This window comes from Sinohyriopsis cumingii, unplaced genomic scaffold (genome assembly GCF_028554795.1).
Source record: "Sinohyriopsis cumingii isolate HCF-2022 unplaced genomic scaffold, ASM2855479v2 utg001779l, whole genome shotgun sequence".
Taxonomy (NCBI): Eukaryota; Metazoa; Mollusca; class Bivalvia; order Unionida; family Unionidae; genus Sinohyriopsis; species Sinohyriopsis cumingii.
In genome coordinates, this window is record NW_028316050.1 from 590,482 (window position 1) to 615,328 (window position 24,847).

At 35.1% G+C, this 24,847-nt stretch overlaps 1 long non-coding RNA gene and 3 other non-coding genes across 8 annotated transcripts in view; all 4 read left to right on the plus strand.

Moving 5' to 3' along the window:
- LOC149771543 (uncharacterized) overlaps positions 1-24,847 on the plus strand; it is a 61,043-nt gene that overhangs the window by 18,103 nt on the left and 18,093 nt on the right. For 2 of the 5 annotated variants that reach the window (XR_016418223.1, XR_016418225.1), the window contains exons 5-8: positions 1,536-1,615; positions 6,331-6,571; positions 19,948-20,077; positions 20,559-21,069. This is a non-coding gene — a long non-coding RNA (uncharacterized LOC149771543). Of the gene's footprint in view, positions 1-1,535; positions 1,616-6,330; positions 6,572-12,324; positions 13,400-19,947; positions 20,078-20,558; positions 21,091-24,847 lie in introns of those variants that run through there. The other 3 variants (XR_016418224.1, XR_016418226.1, XR_016418227.1) reach the window with 3 other exon arrangements.
- LOC149771547 (small nucleolar RNA snR60/Z15/Z230/Z193/J17) lies at positions 9,626-9,708 on the plus strand. The gene has a single exon (XR_016418265.1). It is a non-coding gene; the product is annotated as a small nucleolar RNA snR60/Z15/Z230/Z193/J17 (small nucleolar RNA).
- On the plus strand, positions 20,278-20,360 carry LOC149771548 (small nucleolar RNA snR60/Z15/Z230/Z193/J17). The gene has a single exon (XR_016418264.1). It is a non-coding gene; the product is annotated as a small nucleolar RNA snR60/Z15/Z230/Z193/J17 (small nucleolar RNA).
- LOC149771549 (small nucleolar RNA SNORD36) lies at positions 21,889-21,962 on the plus strand. Its single transcript, XR_016418241.1, has one exon. It is a non-coding gene; the product is annotated as a small nucleolar RNA SNORD36 (small nucleolar RNA).

A 24,847-nucleotide genomic window follows, 5' to 3' on the forward strand; every position in this document is an offset into this window, starting at 1 on the left:
GGATTATTATGGGTGTTTATTTTACAGATTTGTTATGAAAAGAGAGAAGTATAATATATTTCCTGCAAAATCTCAGAAGTAAAAATATCAATTCAGAAGTCTGCTAATGATGATAAAGAGATAGATAGGGACAACTGATTTCTCGTGATTAAACTCTATCTCACTGATGGTAGACAGTTAGTTTGATTTCATATACATGTTTGGCATTTACGAGATTTGTGTTGGTTAAAATTAGGATCATAAGAGTTAATTTGAAATTGATAATTAAATTTGGTTTTATCATTGTCCTACAAGTTATAACATCCAAGCATTCAGTGTGGCATATTGTGAACCTGACAAGTTGAGACCTTAAATATACTTCAGGGCAAAGTTAAGAGAGTGATTTTTAAAGGCACACCCTGTGATATAAATGTATCTGTTAAAAAAAAGGTGGGGGTGTAAGGACATTACCAACTGGAATGGACTCATGAATAAGCCGTTTTCCACTGCTGAATCATGTTTGCACAAATACATCCTTTCACTGAAATAAACCTGTAATGGCTTCCCTCTGGTATGTAATCGTACTTTTGAGATTTTATGCTGATCTTAATTTTAACATATTGTAATGATGTTTTTATATCCTTCTATCCATTAAAAATTTTCTTGTCTGCTTCATTGCTTTGTAGCCTTTAAGATTTTCATTAAACCTTTATCTGTTGTATATCATGACTAGATAGTGTTGTGTACCATAACTTGACAATATCTTGCATGTTCAGTTATAAGCTATGCACACCTCCTGGAGGTCAAAGTCGCACCAAGGGATAATGCAGGTCACATGCCTATTCATGTCGAGGCTGTTATGTTGATTACTACATTTAATTGCATTTGAGGTCTGTCCTTCCTTTACCTGCATCCCCTGCACCGTTGAGTAACCTTGTATATTTGTAACAATTCCTTTTTTGACCAAAAACAGCCTTGCAGTTTGATTGTCATGCTAAATTATTTTAATTTAATTATCTGTTCATTATAAATTTAGATTTAATAGCAATGCAAGACCTGTCATTATTGCCTTGCCTTGCTTAACTCTATTGTGATGATAGTACATGTACCACTGTAGTAGCTCCCAGTTCCATCCTTTCTTTAAACAAAGTTCCAGAACATCAGAAGCAAAGAAGTAAGATGATGGTCCAAGACCTACATCAGTGACCATTGCAGGACACCTTTCCACCTTTCCTTGAATGCTGTACATGTTAAGACATGGAAATTTTGCCTCCCTTTGTATCTCAAAGATGCCTTTTGGTATTTGAATCTGTTTTCCATCATGATCAAGTGAAAATACCCTAAGTCCTTGCACATACGAGTGTTATTCTGAACTCCCTAGTTAGACTGGAGGACTGCTATTGCCCCATGTTAATGTAACAGCATTCAAATTATATTGTACATTTTCCCTTATTGGATAGGTCAGGTGTTTGCTACCTGTTTATTGTTCCAGAATTTTATTTGTCCTTTTTAGCAAATTATATAGAATAATTGTTTTATGTTATTTTTCATTTCAGTGTGAAATTTGGAAGAGGGTGGAAAATGTCTCCAAGAGGGTATATGATCTTTTCTCTCTGTCAGAGAAAGCAGTTGAGAGGTAAATATTACAAAATTTAAACTTAGTTCTACCACTCACCCACTCCAAAAATCAGAAATCTGGAATAAGGGAGATTACACTATGGTATTTAGCCAGGTTTCCTGTGTCCTTTTTAAATATTAGATTTTCTATGCATGATCAAACTGTTGATTATAGATTTTTTTTTTTAATGGTGTCCAGAAAGAGATGCATGTTCAAGACAAAAGAGAAAATAAGCTTCTAAAAAAGTGTTAATAATCAACACATCAGAATAAAATGGAGTATTCAGATTTTTATGAAGAAAAGCTGGAAAGGACACAACATTTATTGAACATCACGTGCCAATTTGAGTATGCCTTCCAGTGGGAGAAATAATTGCCGCCGTCATGTGAAATGGAAAAAGAATTTCCAAGAATTACCTAATGTTGAGCGATGGCAACAAGCCATTGAGTTGCATAGGGTTTGGAACTAAAGTTTGTGCAACTGTACTTGTGGTAAATAAAGTCTATGCATACTTTACAAACTTTTCAGTGGAACATAATGTTTATCATCGCTACATTGAATATTTAATTGTTTTCCAGCTTTTTCAATAGTAGATTATTGATATTTTGTTACACCTTACTGAAAACTGGTTAATCTTAGGGGAAAAAATCGGCTGCCTTACTGAGACGGACTCATCAGGGTTGGAAGGTCTGCCATGTGCTGAAAAATGGTGTTAAAACTCGAAAGAACAATATCTGTTAATGGAAGTTCCCAGTTCTAAACTTGTTGGACCAGAAAAGGATAAATCAGTCACACTTTAAAAATTTAAAAAAAAAATATGTATGTTGTACAGCATTTTTTGGAATGAGCAACTCGTCATGCTCATTACAGAAGTTGTTGACTTGGCCTTACGATAATTCAGCAACAGACATTTAGACTCGTTAAAGTAAGTTTTGTATATAAATCATTTGTCAGTATGTTTTTTGTTTGCATTATGGTACTAATCTAAATGGAATTTGCCCATTTGCAGACTTGTCACGATTTACTTCTTATCATCCCAAATTATTTTTGAAAACTGAAAATTCAGATTTTCTGATTTGTTCTTAAATCTCAAATCCTGCTGTTTTAAACAGTGTTGCAGAAATTTCATGAGGGATACGTTAGTCAGACCATGCAAATCTAGCATTTTTCCATTCTCATCTTTATGCCAATATTTAGTGTGTTGATTGAATTAACACTTAATATCAGGATACAAGTATGGCTGTAGCACAAGTTTCTCACATGAAGTAAATTGCATAAGACAGTGAAGATCTCAGTTCCTTTATAAAGTTTTTGTAAATATATGGTTGTAAACACTAACCCTGTTTTGGGGGGATGGGGTATCTCTAAATCTTGATTTATATTTTTCCTTTTGGCATCCTGATTTTTGTTCCACTCAAGGTAGTAGGTCTGCATTTGTGACAAGAATTTGTAACTAGTGACAGATTCAGGTTAGTAGCAAAAATAAATGTACATATCCTGTAAACATGGCATGTAACATAGATAACACTTTATGCTTGGATTAGGGTTTTTTTTTTTTGGTCCACTTTCATCAGTAATTATTGTGCTTGTACCTCTCAGGGATTGGCATTTATGAATATACATTATTCAAGATTTAGTACTGCTGCTTTAATCAAGAACTCTAATTAAATATACTTTGATCTTTGCCTTTTGCAGTGTTTTTCTTTTTGCTCGTACACGTGTATAAGTCTACTAAAAACAACGTCATTGCAAAGCCGTACTACCATGTTGCACTTGAAATGATTATAAATGGGCCATTACATAGTTCTGAAAACATTTGTAATTTAGTGTCAAGTTTCTAGAGCACATCAGTCTTGCACATTGGGCAAGCTCAAAGAATATTTAGCACTCATACATTCTATACCTCTGATTTGTCCACCTAGAATGTATACCATTGTCTCCATTTTTGAAGCGGACAAGTTATGGGGATGGGGAGGAAGGAATGAAGTTTAGCAAATATTTGAACCTGAGATGCAACATTTAGGTTTGCAAATTTGAATCCCCTGCATTTTCTGTCTAATCCCTTCTTGCACCCACTTTTGAATTCCTTTATTCATGGAAAAGGGATACAAACAGATGTAGCCTGTGCCACTAAATTGTAAAGTAAGATTGCATGAGATTATGCATGTGTGTAATGATTTTGTTTTTCAGTTTAAAAATGTCTGACAAGGAAGTGTAGTGTCAAAAATCAAGCACCTAAAATGAGCATTATTGTGTATTACATAAAAAATTAACGGCTCTTGAAGATGAAATTTGTGTTTTAGAAGGTACTCTTGTTCCACAACATGATGTAATTTGTAATGGGAATCTCTCTGAGAAATATGATGAGAGATTTGATTACTATCTGACTTGGCATGTAGAGTACCTTTGTTGTATCAAATTTTTGTCATATGCTTTAGAAGGGGATATTGTGATGCCCTTTATTTGTTTTGAGCCATACCGCCCCAAAAAGAAATGCTGAATCAAAATTAGTCAAACCTTAAACATGCCAAAGTTGTTACTGTGATATCTAACAATGAGGGATCTGCATTTTATGCCTCTCCCCTGCCAAGGGTCAATGGGAGCTAGTAAAAGATAGACATAAAAGAATTACAGTGACATTGTATTCTGGATTTACCAAACGTTGTACATTATGTCATGGAAAAGATGGAGACTGTATGCTATAAGTGACTGAAGCATCTGGGTCCTAATTTTCTGAGCACCTGATTTCCAGGCTTGTACTAATTTCCAATAGTGTATTTAATTATAGACTTGAAGGAAGTTTGTAAAGTTGATGGGTGAAAAACATTTGAGGCAGATGATTAATTAGATAACTGTCAGATCCTGAAATTGCGTTGATTTCCCTAATTATTGGCCGAGTTCCTCTAGCAGTCTCAACTATTTTCATCATCAACCCTGCTTGATTGCAAAGGGAGATTTAATGATCACTTGTACAACTGTATCATCAGTTAACGTCTTGGTTAAGGTTTTTCATTTGGTTTTTTTTTTTTTGGTACCATAACAAAACATTTGAAGTCTCACAAAATATTATAGGGAGTAGTGTTTATACTTAAGCAAAAAAAAACTGAATTTGCATTGGACTGAGCAATTTCCTGCCAATTATGCATTTTCCAGCATGAAGAACACTTCATATTGACTAACCGTTTTCATATTTTGATCTTCAAGGATGCAAGGTTGGATCTAGCACACCATTACACAGATTACTCAATACAAATACCCACAAATAGTCAGTCAGATTGCCTGGTGATAGGTTGGCTTAGATTTAGTAATTGATGGTTCTGTAGAGATGATTGGTCAACGTCCTCTGATGATAAGCTTTGTGCCAGATGATGTCTTAGTGATATCACATTTAAGCCCGTAATTTTATCTGAGGACTGGAGGGATGACTATGTCTTTAATGCATATAAATACATTTTAAACCTGTCTTGGAAATACTTTTATATCAAAGACATCTAAACCTCTCAAATCTACCTATATACAGTATTCCAGACTGTTTCTTTATCATGCTCAATTGTGTAGAAAAGTATAATACATAATTCTATGGTGGCACCAGCAGTTAAGGTTTTGGTTAAAATTCCATTGATGTATCCTTCTATTTATATTTATTTTGTGTGGTTTTTTCTTTAATAGTTTCTGTGCCCTGCATTATATATACTTATAATACGCTTACAGAATATTGAGGTCTTTACATAGAAATTACATGTACTGTGTTACACATGAGCTAAAAAGATAATTTGGAAGTGGTCAGTCAGTTCCTAGCAGTTTAACCATTAATGGATTTCTATCATAAAGAACACCTGATGTGGAGCAATACTTTTTCAATGCAAGATTCTTACCCACATCATTACATGGATTACTCAATAAAACTTTTGCCACGAAACATCATTCTAATAGGGCAGATTGCTTGCTCATAGGTTGACTTCATGGACTTAATAATTGTGATGGTGCTGTAGAGATTATTGGCCCAAGTCCTATGAAGCTAAGCTTTGTGCTAGATAATGTCATAGTGATATCACATTTAAGCCTGTAACTTTATCTGAGGACTGGAGGGATCAATTTATGACTTTAGTGCATATAAATACATTCAAACCTATCTTGGAAATACTTTTATATGAAAGACACCTAATAAAGGATAGTATTTATAAACCTCTCAAATCTACCTATATACAGTATTCTAGACTTTATCATTGTCATGCCATTTGAGTGGAAAAGTAATACACAGTTCTATGGTGGCATCAGCAGTTAAGGTTTTGGTTAAAGTTCATTTAAAATTCCATCTATGTATTCTTTTATTCTTTATTTTTTGTTTAAAAATATCCTTGTCTAGCATCATATATACTTATAGTCCTGTGATGATAAGCTTTGTGCCAGATGATGTCATAATGATATCACATTCAAGCCCGTAATTTTATCTGAGGACTGGAGGGACCACTGTTATTTGAATGCATATAAATACATTTAAGCCTGTCTTGGGGGATACTTTCATATCAAGGACACCTCACAATAAAGGCCAGTATTTTTAAATACCTCGTGTTTACTTACAGTACCGATGCCTTCACTGCACCCAATCTTCAAACCACCTACCAAGTTACTGCATGAAATACGCAAAAGAATTGGGTGGACCCCTGGCTGCTTGTCTCTATTTTCAGAAACACTTCCTCTCACCTAACTCACGTAATTTATTTATTTTTCAGGTGGTGGTACAGTGACTATTGCCATCGAGAAAGCCAATCATCAAAATGGAAACCGATACCTGGCAGGCAGCACAGGGTCTAATGACCCTATGAAGCTGCATAATAGGTCTGGCAACTTTGAGGACATGGATGGAGAAGAAACTAGCCTGTGTCGTCAGGGTGGCTCCATACCTACTGACAGAAAATGTTACTTGTACATCTTCCTGATAAATAAGCGTTTGGAAATGTTCACTTCCGAAAGGTAAAGCCTAATTGTCTAAACCATCTCAACTAATTCATAATGAGGAACACCGTGGTACAATGGAGTTGTCAAGGACTTAAAACCAACAAGAAGCATGTTTCTGCAGATTTGAGTCTGCATAAAACTTTTTAAAAATGCAGACAGTATCCCACTTAAAAATTGCTCTTTTGTTTTGCACTTATTCTTGCCTACAGAAGCTACTTTTAAAAATGTGTGATCACTGAAGAAATGGTTTCAACACTAGGCAGTTGAAAGGAAGAAATGGTCTTGTATCATCTAGTTGAACATCAGTCCCTTTAGGGAACCCTTATGATTGCATACCATTCTCAGTGTAGATTAAAGTGAGTAATGACTCGTTTTTATATGCTTTCCTTGTAATTATGAGAAATTATATGTGCTGAAATGTATCAGGAAAGGGCCTTTTCTTTATTTTTATTTTGTTAATTTTGTTTTTTGGTGTTAATTGAAAAACCGTAGAATTTCAAGCTTGGCACTTGTACCTGCTACCATAATACTAACTCAACACAGCAGGCGTGGGGGCCCCGAGTGGTCTAAAGCACTCTCCGTTACGGATCACTGCCATCTGACCTCTGTCTGCGCATTTTCAAGTCTTGGATTCAGCCAATCTGGGTATGTGAGAAAGCTTGCCAGTAGCTTCTCGTTGGTCGGTGGTTCTTTCCGAGGTTTTCCTGGGTTCTTCCTCCACCATTAATACTGACCGCCATGTATAGCCGATCGTGTGCTGAAAAATGGCGTTAAACCCCACAACAACAACAACAACACAGCAGGCGTGACTGCCAACTCTTAAGAATTTGCCATAAATCTGATGAAAATGACCCTTAAAATACGGACTTGCGGAATAAAAGGAACAACTACAGAGATGTGGTCATTGGGGTATATTCCAGATAATTGCTCCGCCTTGTTTTATTTGGGTCTGAGTTTCATATTAGCTTTAGTGGAATTAATTAGAGAATCAGAATAACGTTATAGTAGTACCTCAAACACTTTAAACTGTACATATTTTTCCATGTGAAGCATCTGCGTGAGCAAATTGGAGGTCATATTTTTTTTTATGGCATCCTGCTACTAATGCATGTTGAAGACAAAAGGAAAAAAACAAAAACAAGCCTCTTAAAAATGTTTTAATAATCACTACAGAAGAATGAAAAGGAATACTCAGATGGTTCTGAATAAAAGTAGGAAGAGGCACAATTACATTTATTGGAAATCACATATCAATTTGAGCATGTCATGTTGCAGGAGATACCAAAAATTACGTCAAGTAGAGATATAGCAACAAGCCATTGAGCTGCATAGGGTTTGGAACTGAAGGTGTCTGTTTACTTTACACACTTTACAGATGAACATAATGTTTAAGGTCGATAAATTAGTTTGGAACGCAGGCTCTTGTATCATTGCTTACAATTTAACTATCAGTCACACGTGTGCATTTATTATATTAGTACATGTATGACAGGTAGATTATAAGCAATGATACGGGTCTGTATGGTTTGGAATACAGAATGCTTTAAACACACATTTTCCAACTTGACAAAACAGAACACATTTTGTTACACCTTATGGAAAACTGGTCAAACTTGAGAAAAACAATCGGTTACCTTTCTGAGATGATCTTCTTAGGGTTGGCAAGTCTGCCTAAGTGGGAGATTAAGTAACCAACACTTGGCTTTCGTTAGGCACATTCTGTAATTTTCTACATTTGCATCACTGAGCATTATTAACCAATAGACCAGCTGTGTTAGTCAATGCTTTGTTTCTGATCAGATTTGTTGAAAATTCTTTCATTGTCCAGACTGGATTGTAAGCTAGATCTACACATATACATACATATTTGGAGATGTTTTTTTACAAGTTACATGTGCGTGCTTGTGAAGTGTTCAGATATCAAGTTAAATGTGAGGCAGTGAGCAATATCATTCTCATTTGGGCCTTGGGTTTATTTTGTTGACAAGTTTTTTACGAGTTAGTAAATGTCATGTGATAAATGATGATTATCCTTATCTACTCAGAATACCTTTGTGTTGACAAGTTATTAGCTCTACCTGATATCACATGGCTACAAGAATTCTGTCCTTGTAAATTGATTTTGTTTAGAGTTTGAATTTGTGCAGTGCAATTCTCAGGGATATAGAATATGCACAGTGTGCCTTCCCACATGAAGCCATTTAGTATTGCAACAGACATGAGTAGTGATTATGATGACAAAATGTTGTACCCAGTCTGTGTAAGAGACTTTGACAACAAAAAGGGCAAAGTCAGCATTCTCTTCTTTCATTACCAGAATTAACAGTAGATTCCACTGGAGAAAACATTTTTTTTTTTGTGCTTGATAATGCTTTGAATAAACATAAGTTGGCAGAACTGTATGGGTTTTTTAGCTGATACTGCATCAGTGATGACTGGAATTCATAAAGGAGTTGCATTGTATATTTTGAAAAAATGTCTCCCATCATTGTTCATATCAGGTTGTCTCTGTCATAGGATGCACCATGCTGCTGATAAATTAGGAGGAGAACTCCTGAAGTATCAAATTGTCACTACCTGACAATGTACTTCCTGGGGACAGAGTTGATTTTTTCATCTTATTTGCCAGCTAAAAGACCCAATAACTGGAAGATATAACTTTCCTGAAAGGAATATTGGTTCTTTACCATTCTAATGCTGACTGAGAGTGATTGTTCAGTATTGTTAACAAAAGTAAAACTGAATTTAGATTCAGGCTCTGAAATAACGCTGCACTTTGCGCTCTACTGGTGTGCAAAACATTTAGTCTCAGCTGGTCCAAAGTGTTTTGAAATGCAATATGAGAATCTCTTGCTTTTTAAAGCTCAAAGTGTTATATATACAAAAACTTGAAGTACTAATTAATGTTAAAAGTCCTGTGGGATAAATAAATCATTGCATACATATTCTCATTGAATTTGTGTCATGTTATATGTGGATTACTCTTTTTCTGCTTGGATTACTCTTTTTGTCCACTTGGATTACACTTTTTCCTCGCCAGGGGTTGGCATGTATGTAGCATTACATTTTCTGCTTCTGATGATGACAGCATGGTTCAGCTGATATTTTGTGAGGACTACCAAAATGTCTTTTGCTTCTAACTGAAGAAGCAGAAATTTCAGTCAAATGTTCTGTGATTAAAATTAGTATGTTCAAAATGACTGGACAAAAGCTATTTTCACATTGAAAGCATCTTCCTCTGGTCATATGGCATGTATATTCTACCCTTTTTTTAGTTTCAAAATTTTATTTCCTATGCTCATTCCAATATTTTTGGACTCGTGATCATTCAGCAAAAGTTAGAAGATTAGTTGAAGTGAATGTTGTACATAAATAAATTGTAAGAACTTTTTTGTTTTTTTATTGTGGTACTAATCTGCATGGATTTTGCCCACCAGCTTCAGATCCAGGCTAGTAGCAACAATAAATGTATATTTCTTATAGTTGCTTGTAATTATGGCATGCAGTGTATAGATTTAACTTTATGCCCAGTTTCTGCTTTTCTACCACTTCTGTTACAAAACAGTTGTGGCTTAAATTTCCCTAGGGTTGACATGTATGTAGTATGTCAAAATTCATTTATAGCTATTAAATGAAACTGAAACTCATAAAGTTGAAGACTTTAATTTGATATGTCCATATTTATAATCCTCACTGAGCAGACTTTGACAAGATTTGGTACTGGTTAAACTAAAACTGAAAACAATTGAAATTAATGACTGCTCAATTTATGCATGTATATCCATTGTACTTGGGGGGGGGCGGGGGCAGTTTTTTACAAACATGTGCAAGATTATTCTAATTATTCATTGAGTTAATATTAAATTTTACATAATTCAAAATTGCATCTACAAGTGACAATTCCACATTGAAAGTGCATTCCCAGGGTCCCAAGTATGTCTCACTGCAAGAGTCTCAGGTTGTTTGTACATTTGTATTTCAGTTTGAAGACATTAGCTTACAAAAAATTATGTGGTTGGATCTGAAATCTTGTTGACATAAAAGGCAGTGCTTGAATTGAAAGTTTTTTCTCACTGCATGATGACAATCGAACTCTCTCACTGAGCAATTGTGTTGACAAACAGTTCCCTGACAGTGTGGAATGACAACATTGTAGACAACTTGGTTCAGTCAGATGAGTATTTTCACAATCTTCCAGATAAAGTCCTAATACCTCAACCATTTGAATAAATTAGTGTATATTGTCAAGTTTATTTGACTCTGCCTTTAAGGTTATCGCGTGTTTTCTACCTTTAATTATGAAATTTTCTTTATAATACACCAGCATGTTTATTACTTGGTAAAGTTCTTACTGTGTCATTATAAGAATGGATTCTTCCAGTCATTTTGTTTTCCGATTCTAAACAGAGATATTGGTACAGGATTTTCAAATACTGTGAATTTATTCATTTTGTTGGCAATTGCTTTTTGTCATGTTGAAAGAAATGCATATTTTGGATACTTAAATGTATATATCTACTTTGAACCCCAGTAGCTTTTTATAGTCAAGACAGTTCATGTAGGATAGTTTTATTTATGGTTTGTAGCAACTACAATATCCTGAAGATTGTTATAGCAACCATAATATCTTGAAAATTGGCACACCAGAAATGAAAGTGAATCATGATAGACTTGGCTCATTGTGTGATTTTCTCATAATGATTGTTTCCGTAAGTAATACAGTCGATGTAAAATATTTTAAAAGAAATTTATATCATCTTAGCAGTTTTCACAGTTAGGGCTGTTCCAGTAAAACATATACCCCCCGTGGGGAAGGCACTTTCAAATTCAACCAACCCACAACAGAAGCAATTTAAAAAAATTATGATCCACTGTCAGATGTGTTTTAATCGAGAAACACTGCCCCCTACAGAAGTATATTTTTTTAACATAATTTCTGGCTTTGGGTTAGTGGGCAGTAGAAGCGATTTTAATATTGGGTTGGGGACAGAAGCGATTTAAATGACAGCTGGCTGGAGGTAATCTACCGAATTCATATACATCATATAATCTACTGCATATTTTGATTTGTATTCATTCATATAATCAGTCTTTTGTCCTTTTGTTTGTTTGTCTGTCAGCCAAGTATGTCTCTGATACTGTGAAATCACAGATTTTCATGGTGGCTTATTATTTGTAGATGTCATTGATCGGTCCCTAAATAACTACTAATTTAAGATCCATGCATACAGATTTTATAACATATTTCTATTCTAATACAGAAATCGTGAATTGTATCCTAACTAAACTCTGTGTTTCCTAAAGTAATCAATATGTCTTGCTATTTTTCTTTGTTCTCAGGCATGCTGCTTTTGATTAGAATAATAGTTAAATCTTGTATTGCTTTAAATGTGTGGTCAGATTCTATGATTCATTGTTTTTATTTTTTCCGATAAATGTTTTGGTAAACTTATATGATTTGTCAGAAAAAAACCAATGATGCCTGTGGAAGTGATGTTGCATCATTTGTCTACTTTTACACTATATCATTTCTTGTAAGAACATCTTTTTCAGTTACCGATGTCTTCTTTTTTACACCTTGTTGCAAGACTAATATAAAGTTATAAAAAAATATAGCAAGTCAAACATTTTTATATCATAGATTTAAAAAAATGGATGAAAGTCAAGGATCACTCATAAAATCAATGTCATTGCAGTTAACTGTATTGTCAACAGCATTATAATCATCACTGATGGCCTAGCAGTAACATTCTGCACTTTCAATCCAGTTGTCACAGGTTCTATCTCCTACTTCTAGTCTTTCATATGAGACTTATACCTATGGCCTGAGGGGCTTTCATGGCAGAGTGGTTTAAGATGCTTGCCTTGTGATACAGAACTGAGGGGCTTCCATGGCAGTGGTACAAGATGATTGTCATGTGATTACTTGCCTCCAATGTGCTAATGAGAATGTTGCCAGTTACTTGTGGAAGGTCAGTGGTTCTACATAAGTGGTGTTTGGTGTCTCAAAAGGACTTGGATTTTCTTCAGCAGTAAAACTGGCTGCCATATATAGTCTTTCGGGGTTCTTCCTCCACCTAATATATTGTAAAAGAATCACCAAAAAACCCCAAATCAAACCACACTGAATCAACTAACTAATCAACTGTGGCAACAGCAGCAAAGGTACTAGTCAATCATTTTTGCCACAGCTGTATGAGTTTATAACTTTTGACTCGAGTAATTTTTGTGGACCTTAGAATATCGTCAATTATGCCTTTCTGTCAGTTACCTAAAAGTCATCATCAGTTGGTGCAAATGGAATTTTCATGGTGAGCATATGAGATAGAAAAGTCTTGAACAATCCTGCATCCCACACTGTCGAAAAGTTTACATTTTAGCTCACTTAAATTTTCTCTTAACAATGTTCATTGTTCCAACTAGAACTGTTATAACTTAATCAAGCTATATTCACCAATATCTATCTGATGATATGCATCTGTAATAAATATTTGTAACAAGGTATGAGAATGCATCAATGTTTTTCAATGAGCAAAAACCACAATCAACAAAGCAAGAAATAAAATTATTCACGTCTCTCAGGCAGAAGTAGGGTATAATCATAATCTTCCAAAAGATTTTTAATTTTTTAAATTTGCCAAATATTTTTTCCAACCATACTGATTCATTGGACATATCACCAGAATGGACCAGAAGGTTAAAATCAATTTGATACATCTTTTAAGTAGCTAAATTCCTATTGGTTTAGTTAACTGTACACCCTTTATTGTCTTCCTTTTGATGAAATTTCTTACTGAAGCACAGAAAATAATGTTGCACACATAAAAAAGAGGCACACTTCTACTCATTATTGTTTTTATTATACTTCTCCATTCCAGCCTGTTCTTATGATCTTCTCCCCCCACATACTGTTTGTCTTGTTTATGATGTGTATCTAAATTTCTCACTTACTTTTCCTACTACTATACAGATGTTCTGTGAATGTGCATATCAGTGTGAAACACAATGGGGAGACTAAATCCAAGATTGAAAACCTCCACATTTCTGGATGTATTCTGCTTGGATTCCATATTTCTGCACAAAACTCAAGAGTTCAGGACTCTGCACTACTTTAGTTCCTACTGTAAATTTGTGCAAACACCACGATATTAAAATTCAGTAACTTAAAATTTTGAGTGCTCATGATCAAATTTATATCAGTATAGACACATCTATATGACAGCTTTGTGAAGAAAAAGAAACATAACAGCTTTACCATTTTCTGGATCTATACAAATTTGAAATGTGTGCTTTCAATACTGCACCAAAGAGTCAGCTGCTGATTTCAGTAATGAGTCGTCCAAACACGGGTCTGTAAAGGGATGGAAATTATCTTAATAAAACAATGTCCCTCACTTTTTTCAGTTACAAGTAGGACAGGCTCTCAAAAGATTTTTTTAACTAAAATCTTACTTTCATTATCAACCAATCAGGGACAGTCAAACCTGTATATACTCTATTTTATCTTCACTGACTTATAGTATGGTTCTCGTTCTTTCACATCTGTAGTAATGTGAGTCCTTGAACAACTCTCAATGGTTGTAAGCCTTTTTTGACCATGCTGAATGGACACACTGTAAGATAATGTTCAAGTAACAGAAATACCATGGGATAACCAGAGACCAATAAAATTGAATAGTCAGATTATCTCCTCTGCAGGGATGCTGCCAGGATTTCAGAATGTACTCTAAGTTTTGTGTGTGTGTGATCACCAATGAGAAAGTGGTGGTGGTGGGAATAGCCATTGTTAAATATCTCCCTAACACTTAAATATCTGTCACTCTTTCTTACTGTTCCACTCTGTTACAGATCTACTGAAATCAAAATTCTTGAAGAGATGTCATCTCTAGTTGTATAGCGATTATTACTGTGACATCATTGGGCATGGTCACGTGGTTGTGGTGGGGTCTTGGTTGGGATGGCATAAAGATTATAGGCTTACTCCATATTTGACAGCTAATTATGATGTTGTCAAAAGAATTAAAAAATTTCTAGCAATTCAGTTGGACTTGGATACTTGATTGATAGTCAATGAACAGGTTCTAAAAGTGATGAGTTTATTTTGGACCTATGTTCCTCCATCACATTCAAGATTTAGATATACCAAAGGTGAAATTGGTACAGTTGCATCCTAAACTACTATCATGGCTACTTCAAATGTTATTTAATGTGAGACTTTAATGCAAGAACTCGTAGTTTCAGTGATTTTTGGGTTAAAAAAATTAATTTCTTCTCAAACAACTCAATTTGGTACAGATTACATTGTTTTTTTAATATGGTGAGAATTCTTGATGTGTAAAAACTGCACAAGAAATGAACAACATCAGATCAGAAAATTACTACCACTGGGGAAAATACTGATAGGAATATACAGAAATAATGATATAATTATTTAAGTAGAATATATGGTGACAATATGAGCGCTAGTTCTACAACTTTGTGCAAAATACATCTTTTACGACTATTCTGTTGTTTCTAACAGCACCGTAATATGGCAATGATTTCTGTCCACTTTAGTCCCTTGGGGGGGGGGGGGCTTTCAACCACTAAATTCTGTCATTGTAAGTATCATCACAGCTAACTGATGAGCACATTTTCCCACTATGCAGTTGACTGAAGCAGGACTGGCAAGTCTTTGAATTTTACCGCCCACCTAAATTTTAAAAAAATTGGCGTCCAAATGCACGTGATTATAAGTGCTTCCAAGACCTCTGTCAGTTTTCACTAACATGAACCCTGTCAAAGAAAGATTCACTTCCTTGAATCAGTGTTTTGCTGCCTCCTATGCCAGATTTATCTCTTCCATATTGCTTTATTAGGGTTTTAAGTCCAACATTCCCATAGAATGCTTGTTTAGACATGGGTATCTTGAATAAATATAACCGGCATGTTGTCCATCCAACATGTACATCGGACTCGCACTCAACATCAATTTTGGGCTCAAAATCACACATTGGTATTTCCAGTGACATTTTTCCAATGTCAAACAGACCGATATACATGAAATTCATTGTCATCATAGCTATCACCAGCCAGTATTTGCCGACTGAAAACGTCTGAAGACAAACCGTGTTGTGATTCAACCATTTTGGTTTCCTGTGTGGCCCTTATTGGAAACACGCATTTGTAAAACTACCACGATGAAAGGAAGGCTAAAACTCCGTAAAATGCATGTTCCAGGGCCAATAAACGAATCAGATTTAGTTTAACAGCCATTCTTGTCAAACCAAAGTATCCAGATATCTGGGTGTCACATCAAGCGCTGTGAGAAAGCTGCGGCAGCACGAATTACATCGCGAAATGCACTTTTAAAGTTAAAGTTAAAAGTTTAATAAAAATTGCATACTGCGCAAAGCACATTTTTTTTATAACCGCGGCGTTGACGTAATTTGCTGAACGCGTATCACTGCTTTAAAAGTAGGTTAATTTGTACAAATTACGTGCACTCGCGTGTACTGGCATCATTTTCTGACCCAATGTTTTATTCACGTTAGACCGCTAGGAGGGGGTAGATGCGATTTTAAATATATATTCGTTTTTTTTCTTCTTCTTTCTGACAACCCCACCAGCGATTTCTCATTTTGTTAGCACAACCCACACCAGAAGTGATTTTCCTAACCAACCTTCCACTATCAGAATCAAAATAATTCGAAACACAACCTCCTACAGAAGTTTTTTTGAAGTGCCGTCCCCGGGGGGGATATATGTTTTACTGGAACAGCCCTTATTCCAAGATTAGTTTAAGAAATTGATCTGGGGACAAATGTGGGAGCCCACTGTCACACACACATGCACACATTAGACATTTTGCCACATGTTGGATCAAGGTGTATTTACTGATCACATCTAACAGACTGTATAGACCAAGAGCTGCTGGTGCATTTAAATCTACGCAGTTTACAGTTGGACTTGTGAGTATAGATGGGATGTGTATTTTTGGGGTGGGGGGTGGATTTACTTTATAACCAGTGAAGGAATAAATCTGTTTTGGTTGTTTGTGGTATTGCTGATTTCATCTAATTTTTTTTTTGAATATCGGAAGTAAAAAATATCTATCAACAGAGCTCAAAGGAAAAATGTTTTAGACACAGGATCCGAGCTGGTGACCTAAACAAACTCATAAGCCCTGACTGAAATTCCACAAACCTAGACAGTTCATGTCAACTCTCAAGACGGAAAAAAAAAACCCAACCAATTTAGGAGGTATTTCCACACCTGCCTCCCAGTCTTTTATCTCCTGATATTTCGCAGAGAACTCCTGAGTATTACATTATCAATTTTCATTTCTAAAAAAAACAACAAAAATATACAAAAATAGATTTATTGTATGCAATCCACATATGCTATATTTTATTTTATTACTTGTGAATACTGCTGTGACCATATAATTAATATCACACTACAAAGTTATTTTTCTTCTTCAGTAAATAGATCGTGAAGATTTATCATTATTCACGTAAATTTCAGATTTGTTAAAACCCTACAACAGTACTATAAACTTTAATTACTATGATTAAATTAAAAGGAATGAAATACAATATACCAAGCAGTATGTGCCCCCAGAGAACTAATTCAGAGTAAATATTTCATATATTAAACAGTTTTACATGCCTTTAGATTTAAACATAATGAAATAAGGTGGGATATAAAATGTGGGAAACAGTTGCCACATTTATGGTAACTTGTGACTGCAGATTTGAACTGTTAAAATTAAGTCGCAAGTTACAAAAAAATTTGGCATCATTTATTTGCCAATCAATTGCTAGTGCATATATACACACACTGTAACGCATGGTTTCTTTAAAATTATGTCTGAACGCAGTCCTTTTCACAAGATAAATGCTGTGATACAGATTAATTGTTAATTAGTCACATTGGCTTTATGCTTCTGTACTTCAGTTTAACCTTTAGCTAGCATGCACTTTAGCCACAGCTGACCAGAATATGAAAATGGGAAATTGTCCTGGGGGAAAATGAGGCATCTCACGGGGAGAAATGGTGCGTCCTGTGGGCACTTGCACATTGGGGCAAGAGGTGGGGGCAATAGTCGCCTCTCCCAATTTCACCTTTAAACCTGTTTTGGCCTAAATCCATAAATTTGGGTTAAAATTAAGATCATTAGAGCTCATTTAAAATTGATAATTAAATTTGGTTTTAGCTGTGTCATACAAGTTTTAACAGCCAGGTATTCTCAGTGGCTTAATGTGGAGAACTTAGCTTATTCCAAAGCACAGTTCCGTTAGTGATTTTTAAGGCACATCTTGTGATCGAAATATAACTGGATACAACCAGTTCTTAGGCCAAAGGTTTCACATGCACAATTCAAGTGTTCAGTATCATAATAAATCCAAAGCATCAAGTTTTATGTTTAAATATCTGCAATCCAGATAATGCAAATACACCAGTGTGTGTGTGTGTGTATATATATTAGTATGGTGTACATGAATTGTTCTACCTCTAGATTTGACTGAAATTTAACAAACTTGTTTTTTATATGCGGATCCTAATTTGAGCATATTGTAATTATGTCTCTGCATGTCCTTTTCACAACTTTTTTCCTTTGGTGAGAGTTTCATAAAACAAGTGTCCATTGTATCTCGTGGCTAGATGGCATCATATACCAAAGCCACTGTCCATGCCTCATGGCCACAGTCATGGCAAAGGAAAGTGCAATTCTTTGACTTGTATTCTAATCCAAAATATAATTTGTGTAATCTAATTATTTTAAGTAAATTTGATCGTGTTTGAGGTGTACATTGCATACCATAACAACTACTTGTTCCCGTTTTGATGGTCGCATCACAAGAAAATGTTACCTGTTTCCTGTGACCCATTTGTACATCACATCGAGACCGTATCTTATAAATTGGAGATTCCAGTCCATGTGCTGGAGTAACATTTGAATTCGTGATGATATTGAAATGAAACATGAACCAAGTATATATTTTTGCAATCAAGTTTTCAGATTTCTGACCTGGAGATATTTTGCCAGGTGTCCAGAATTTTCAGCATCTGGACAAATACTGTTGTTATCTGCATTCAGTTTTTCATTAGATGTATAAACACTAGGATTGCATTGTTGACGAACCAATGTTTTGACTGTTGCATGTAAACAGTGAAATTGTGGCTTTTACTGGTTTCAACTAGTGAGAAGCATATTTGTCACTTGTATGTGTTGTATCTTAAAGAAATTGGCTGTAAAGAAAAGCTTTTCTGATGTTTAAGAAAATAATTTCCAAAACAGTTTTAGATATTGGTGCAGATATCAGATCACTTGAAAAGGGAGTGAGAAATAGATTCAAGTTGAAATGACTGTTGGTAAAATAATTAATGGGCTATTTATGTTGGACTATATTCAAGACTAATAAACATCTCAGGTTTATATTTCCTTAACCACATGATGGATTTTCTTCATACTTAGGATGATCCAGCCCCCATTGGGATTTACTCTTAAGTTAGTCTTTGCAGAAAGAAAGAAAAAATAGGTTTTGGTTCAAGTTATTAAAGTTGTTTACATATCCTAAACCCCCTTGATGGATTTTCGTTCATGCTGGGATGAATCATTTAGATGCCAACACCAATTATTCTGCAACATGCAGATGTTTACAGTGAAATTCTGTCATTGTGGCTTTCTACTTTGTTTTTGTCTATTTTTCAGTGCCCAACATTACATGCACATAGTTTTTAGGACACTGGCAAAATGTAGAGGCCTGGAAAAAATAAACTAAGAATTATAGAGTTCACATTTGAGCACAACAAAAAAAACAATGTTGAACGGGATCAACCAACGTCTTGACAGTTTTTTTATTTTTACATGGGTTTTATGTCCAACATGAAAAGATAGATGATTTGGACAAATCATACTTTTCATATCTTGCACAGCTGTAGAGATACTTGGCCAAAGTCCTGTGATGATAAGCTTTGTGCCAGATGATGTCATAATGATATCACATTCAAGCCCGTAACTTTATCTGAGGACTGGAGGGATGACTACGTCTTTTATGCATATAAATACATTCAAACCTGTCTTATATCAAAGGACACCTGCTGATAAAAGAAAATATTTATTAAGTTCTAAATATTACCTACATTCAGTAATTTCTCACAATTGGAGGTAATTAATGTCATTGTGTAATTTACAAACATTTACCATAGCTGCATCAGTCCCAAATATAGCTTTTGAACTTTTCAAATGCACATTTTCCAACTTGACAATAGCTGTATATGATATTTTGTTTCACCCTTCCCAAAAAATTTGCCTTACTGCAGTCTTGTTACTTTGGCAGGTCTGCACTGTCAGTGAAAGGTCCTTGTAAGCCTAACGATTTTAATGTACGTCCTTTATTTTTCAGCTCAGGTTGTTCGTCAACAACAAATATCTAGCAAGGAACATCCAGCAATAAGCTGTTCAGGTTTTAAACCTGGAGCCTGTGCTGACAAGGTGGTCAGAATGAAATCGGGGGTCTGACATTGGACTACAAGGTGACTAAAAAAAATTTGTTTCTTTTTTCCTCCCTAAAATCTTTTAAATGAGAAAAAGAATTCTGCCGACTTGACATTTTCATCTAGCGTACGTGTTCAGATGTTAACAAAGTTTCTGTATGAGCTAAGAAATCAGATGCATGTCCTATAGATGGTGTATCATGTGTGAAGTATCCATCCAAGATGTATTTGACATTTTTCTGCTTCTGATGATGACTGCATAGTTCAGCTGATATTTTGTGAGGACTACCAAAATGTCTTTTGCTTCTAACTGAAGAAGCAGAAATTTCAGTACCACTGTCTCTGATGAAATTGGCATGTTAGAAAGGACTGGACAAAAACTCTTTTCGTAATGAAGCTTTTTCTCTGTTCATATGGCAAGTATTTGCTGCCATTTTTAGTTTGCAGTTGTATTCCTTTTCATGTTTTTTTAACAAGTCATTATATGGAATATTTTTAAGTTTGTCATTTCTTTGACCAGATTGTGAAGAAAAGATGGTACTGGCTGGTTCATGTATGCCAAATGTCACTGTATATACAGCCAAAATCAGCCTTCTGTTGGACTTCAAATTGAGATGAAAGAGGGATCAGCCCAAAGAGACGTGGCAGAGGAATATAGAGGCTAATACATGGGAGTGTATTCTGTGGTATATTAACACACATAGGGCTGTAGACCATCCACATTGTTGCTGCCATACCAAAGCCTTATGTGCCACCTGTGTCATGACAGTGTGAATGTGGGGGTATTAAATTCCAATGGGACACTCACCCACCTGTATGGCATGTACTCAGATCACACTTATGAACAGTTGTTCATTCAGCCTTCTTGGGTCCATTGAGGTTTGGGACTTGCTGAGTCTGCAGGCTTGCAAGGGGAGGAAACGAGATCCTACTGCCTCTACGTCTCCACAATTCCAGAACTGTATGGGATCCAGTTATCCTCAATCCCAGGATGGTGTGGTGTGTGGGATCTTACTCTGTGTCAGTGACCAGTCAGTATCACAAAATTAAAAGTAATTGAAACACTCACACCCGCACCCCTCCAAAATGAAACTACATTGATTTTTTTTAATATTTGTCTATGGGTCATGTAATGATAGCTGTATGGAGAAAATATATTGGAACCTTAAATTTCTAAAGCTTTGAATTTTTTATTTATTTATAGCCATTTGTGCTGTATAATGAACCATTTAAGAATATTCTTTCCAAGTACCTTGCTTTTCTTTAAATAAAAACAAATGGGTGGGGCTATTTAACTTGTTCCCCATGTAGCAATAAAACATTAAGCATCTTCGTGCAGATGCTGCCTGTTGCAGCTAACGTTCAGTGTACAAAGAAAGCTTGGAGTCTATAAGGAACATATGTCCACATGGTTTTAAATTGTTTTTATTTTCATGGCCAACTTTGGAATCGAGAAATTTTAACATTTAGTAAGTTAAATTGTGCCACCAAATGTTAAATTTGCAAAAGTTCAAAACTGAATCTTCCAAAATCACAAATTGATGACAATTTTGATAATTCTATGAAGATGTTGAAATTTGGTTCTACATCAGACATCAGACTTTTAGAACAGTTGTGCGGGGTGCTTCATGTCAAGTTGTATTTGTCCCTTTTATTTATCTTTTTTTAGTCTATACATTACAAAGTTACAATTCTTACCATGTACCATTGGCACACTGGCCATAGGTTGCCAACACCTGTTTTAGATCATGCATTCTTGTTGGTCTGGTGTCTCAAGTATTTTTTATTTTTTAAGGGGGTGGGGATACTGTTTCATCAAAGATGTAGGTAGGTGTACTGTATACCCAAGCTTGCTATGATGTGTGAATTTCTTCACCTGAGTCTCCATGTTGTAACAAAAACGAGCTTTTTAAATCTTGGCAAGCCTTAATATGCAGAAAAATTTGATCAGAATTCTTGTCTATATAGTATTTTTAAATATTAAGGGAACTTTCTTCATCAGATACATATGTTGCTGATTGGAATCTTTCAAGTCCTGGTCAATCAAAGGTGAGGGCATCGCTGTGGTAATCCCCCTATTTGGCAGTCAACTTTTGGTTTTAGCATGCATTGTTGATCTGACCTTTACAACCTTTATTTCATACTTCTGACTTTGGTTAAATGTAATGCTTTAAAAGCATTTCTTGCTCTTTGTTCATGCAAGCATCTCTGTTGGTACCACATACATGTAATGTTACTGCTAGAGTCATAAAGGTTGTTTGAGAGATGAATATTGACATTTATTACAACCTTGTCACAGAAGTAGGTCAGAATGACCTATATTTCTTGCTTTATTGGCTTTCATAATCTTGTTTTATATCTCGTGCTCTGTTTATGCTGAAATCATCAAATTGGATGATTGAATGTCCCTCTATTAGTACTTCACCCTTGCCACAAAAGGACACTTTGGCCAACATTTCACAGTTTACGGATTTCAGTTAAGCTTTTGCATTTAGCTAATTAGCACCCTGTATATATACTGTTATACCTAGGTTCGCAAAACTAAATGAGTGAATGCATTTCCAAGACTGTAAAATGACAAGATGATAGCTGAAATGCAGATACATGCAACTGAAATGCAAAAATATGCATATTTCTTAAAATGACCAGTTGTAGGGTCTATTGGTGTTACTTGACATTTTGCATTTCACCTCCATTCCAAAATTCACTTCATCTAATTGGTTTTGAGCTGAATGCATACAGAAATTGTCACGCAAGCCTCTTTATCAAATTTGTTTTGGATCTAACCCATACACAGGGTCCCTACATTACCAGGAAGTCAGGAAAAATGATCATTTTTTTTTCCGACCATGAAAAGTCCTGGAATTTAGCAAATATTGATGAATGTCCAGGAAAAGCCCTGGAATTTTCTGCCACCACTTGACACGAGAAATAATCACGTAATTGAGTTGTAACTAAACAGATCGTGAGTTAAATTTGTCGAGTTCTAACCAGAATATTTGGAGGGTGCGCTATGGATTATTTGGTTGCTTGCAATAAAAGATATGCCGAGTCAATCCAGATGCCCAGTGGATTAGAGATTCATCTAGTAGACTTTTAATTTCAAAGTCAGCTTGATATCCATATCTTTCCTTACATGGAAGGTATGAAAACCAATCTAGCATCACAAGAGGCCAATATGATGGTGACAAAGCTTAGACGGATGGCCTAGCAAACTTTAAACGTTGCTAGATCAAGTGATACATGCATGAAATCGATATGAAAATTACATATTTACTCAGAAATTGTGTGTTGTAACATCGTTATGTCTTTAATCTCCTGAAATACAAGGTAAAACTACATCGTTGATTAAATGTGACCTGGTGCTCGCGATATGCATTGCTAGTCGCATGAGTACTGTACACATATCTAACAACCCACCTTTTCAAATGTCGTAGAGAGAGAAAAAAATACTTGTAAATTGAAAATCATATACTAGTTATAATAATATAAAAAAGAAAAGAACACAAAATTCTCCATAATTATATATTCCGAGAACAACATTTGGAGTATTGTTGTATCACGTGACCACCATGTTCACATGTGATCTCTGCTTGATAAATCAGACTGGCCAGATTGCTGGCTTTTGCAAAAGGTATCTAACTTTCATTTAATATAATTGAATTTCTGTACAACAACATTATAAATGAGTTTGTTGTTGATATCACATGAAATTTGGACATCCGATGTCCTCATTTGAGATTTGTGAAGTCCTGTGACTAGTAATACAAATGGCGAGTACTGGGTCAGGTTTCATCTATGCCGTAGTTTCATCTTGTCTGACTGATGATTAACGACATAACAATTATAATACTCCCCATTTCTGAGAAAATAATGGTGAAAATAAAGGTTAATTCGCCGGATTGGAGAGTTATACTTTGGTATATCACGTCTTTTGAATGTATATCTGTAGTTTTTCAGCCTCCTTGCGATTCTGAAGTGATAAAAGACGCATGGGAACAGTCGAATCGAGCGGAGGGTTGTGGTCATGCTTGCACTCCTTTGTTATATTACTGAATAAGTAATAGTCTGTTTCTAAATTCTTTAGTATTTTTCCACATAAACAAGACATAAACACATTACACCCTATTCATTGTTGTTTCTCTTCCACATAATAGCTCATTTTTAAAAAATATAAAATATTCAATTTTACTCATTTTTTACAAGATCGGTTTAGTTAGCTTAATATCGCTTGCCATTTATTGGCATTGTTATGTTGCATTTTGTAAAACTAGCTATAAACCTGATCAGATTACTGAATTGCTGACAGAAACAGTCCATAGTAATGCATTTCATTTCTGTAGCCCGATGGATAAACATTACATCATTTCAAAGCTGTGCGCAGAATTGGCCAACATATCGCGAGTCATGAAAACACGGTGGTGGTATCCCATGGGTCCAAAATTAATATTATTTTGAACAGAATATTGTGGTGACAATTGCCTCTTTTCAAATGGTAAGCATTACAGTATTTTATTTTCGTCAGTCGGTCGAATTCGGCATGCGTTTTACTTCAGTATTGGATACGGAAACCTTAGGTGCACATAAATGCCTTACAGCACTGTATATATTAAAAAACGATACAAACTCCTGTATCAATACATGTTTGGGGACTGGTTTAACAAATTACAAGTTGTATCTTCATAAAATTCAGTCTTTGTTTATACAACAGTATTTAATTTTGAAGGTCTGTTGTCAAAATTTAAATAAACCCTTTTGAAAATGTTTTACAAATGATGGATTTTCAAACAGATCATCTTAAAGAGATTA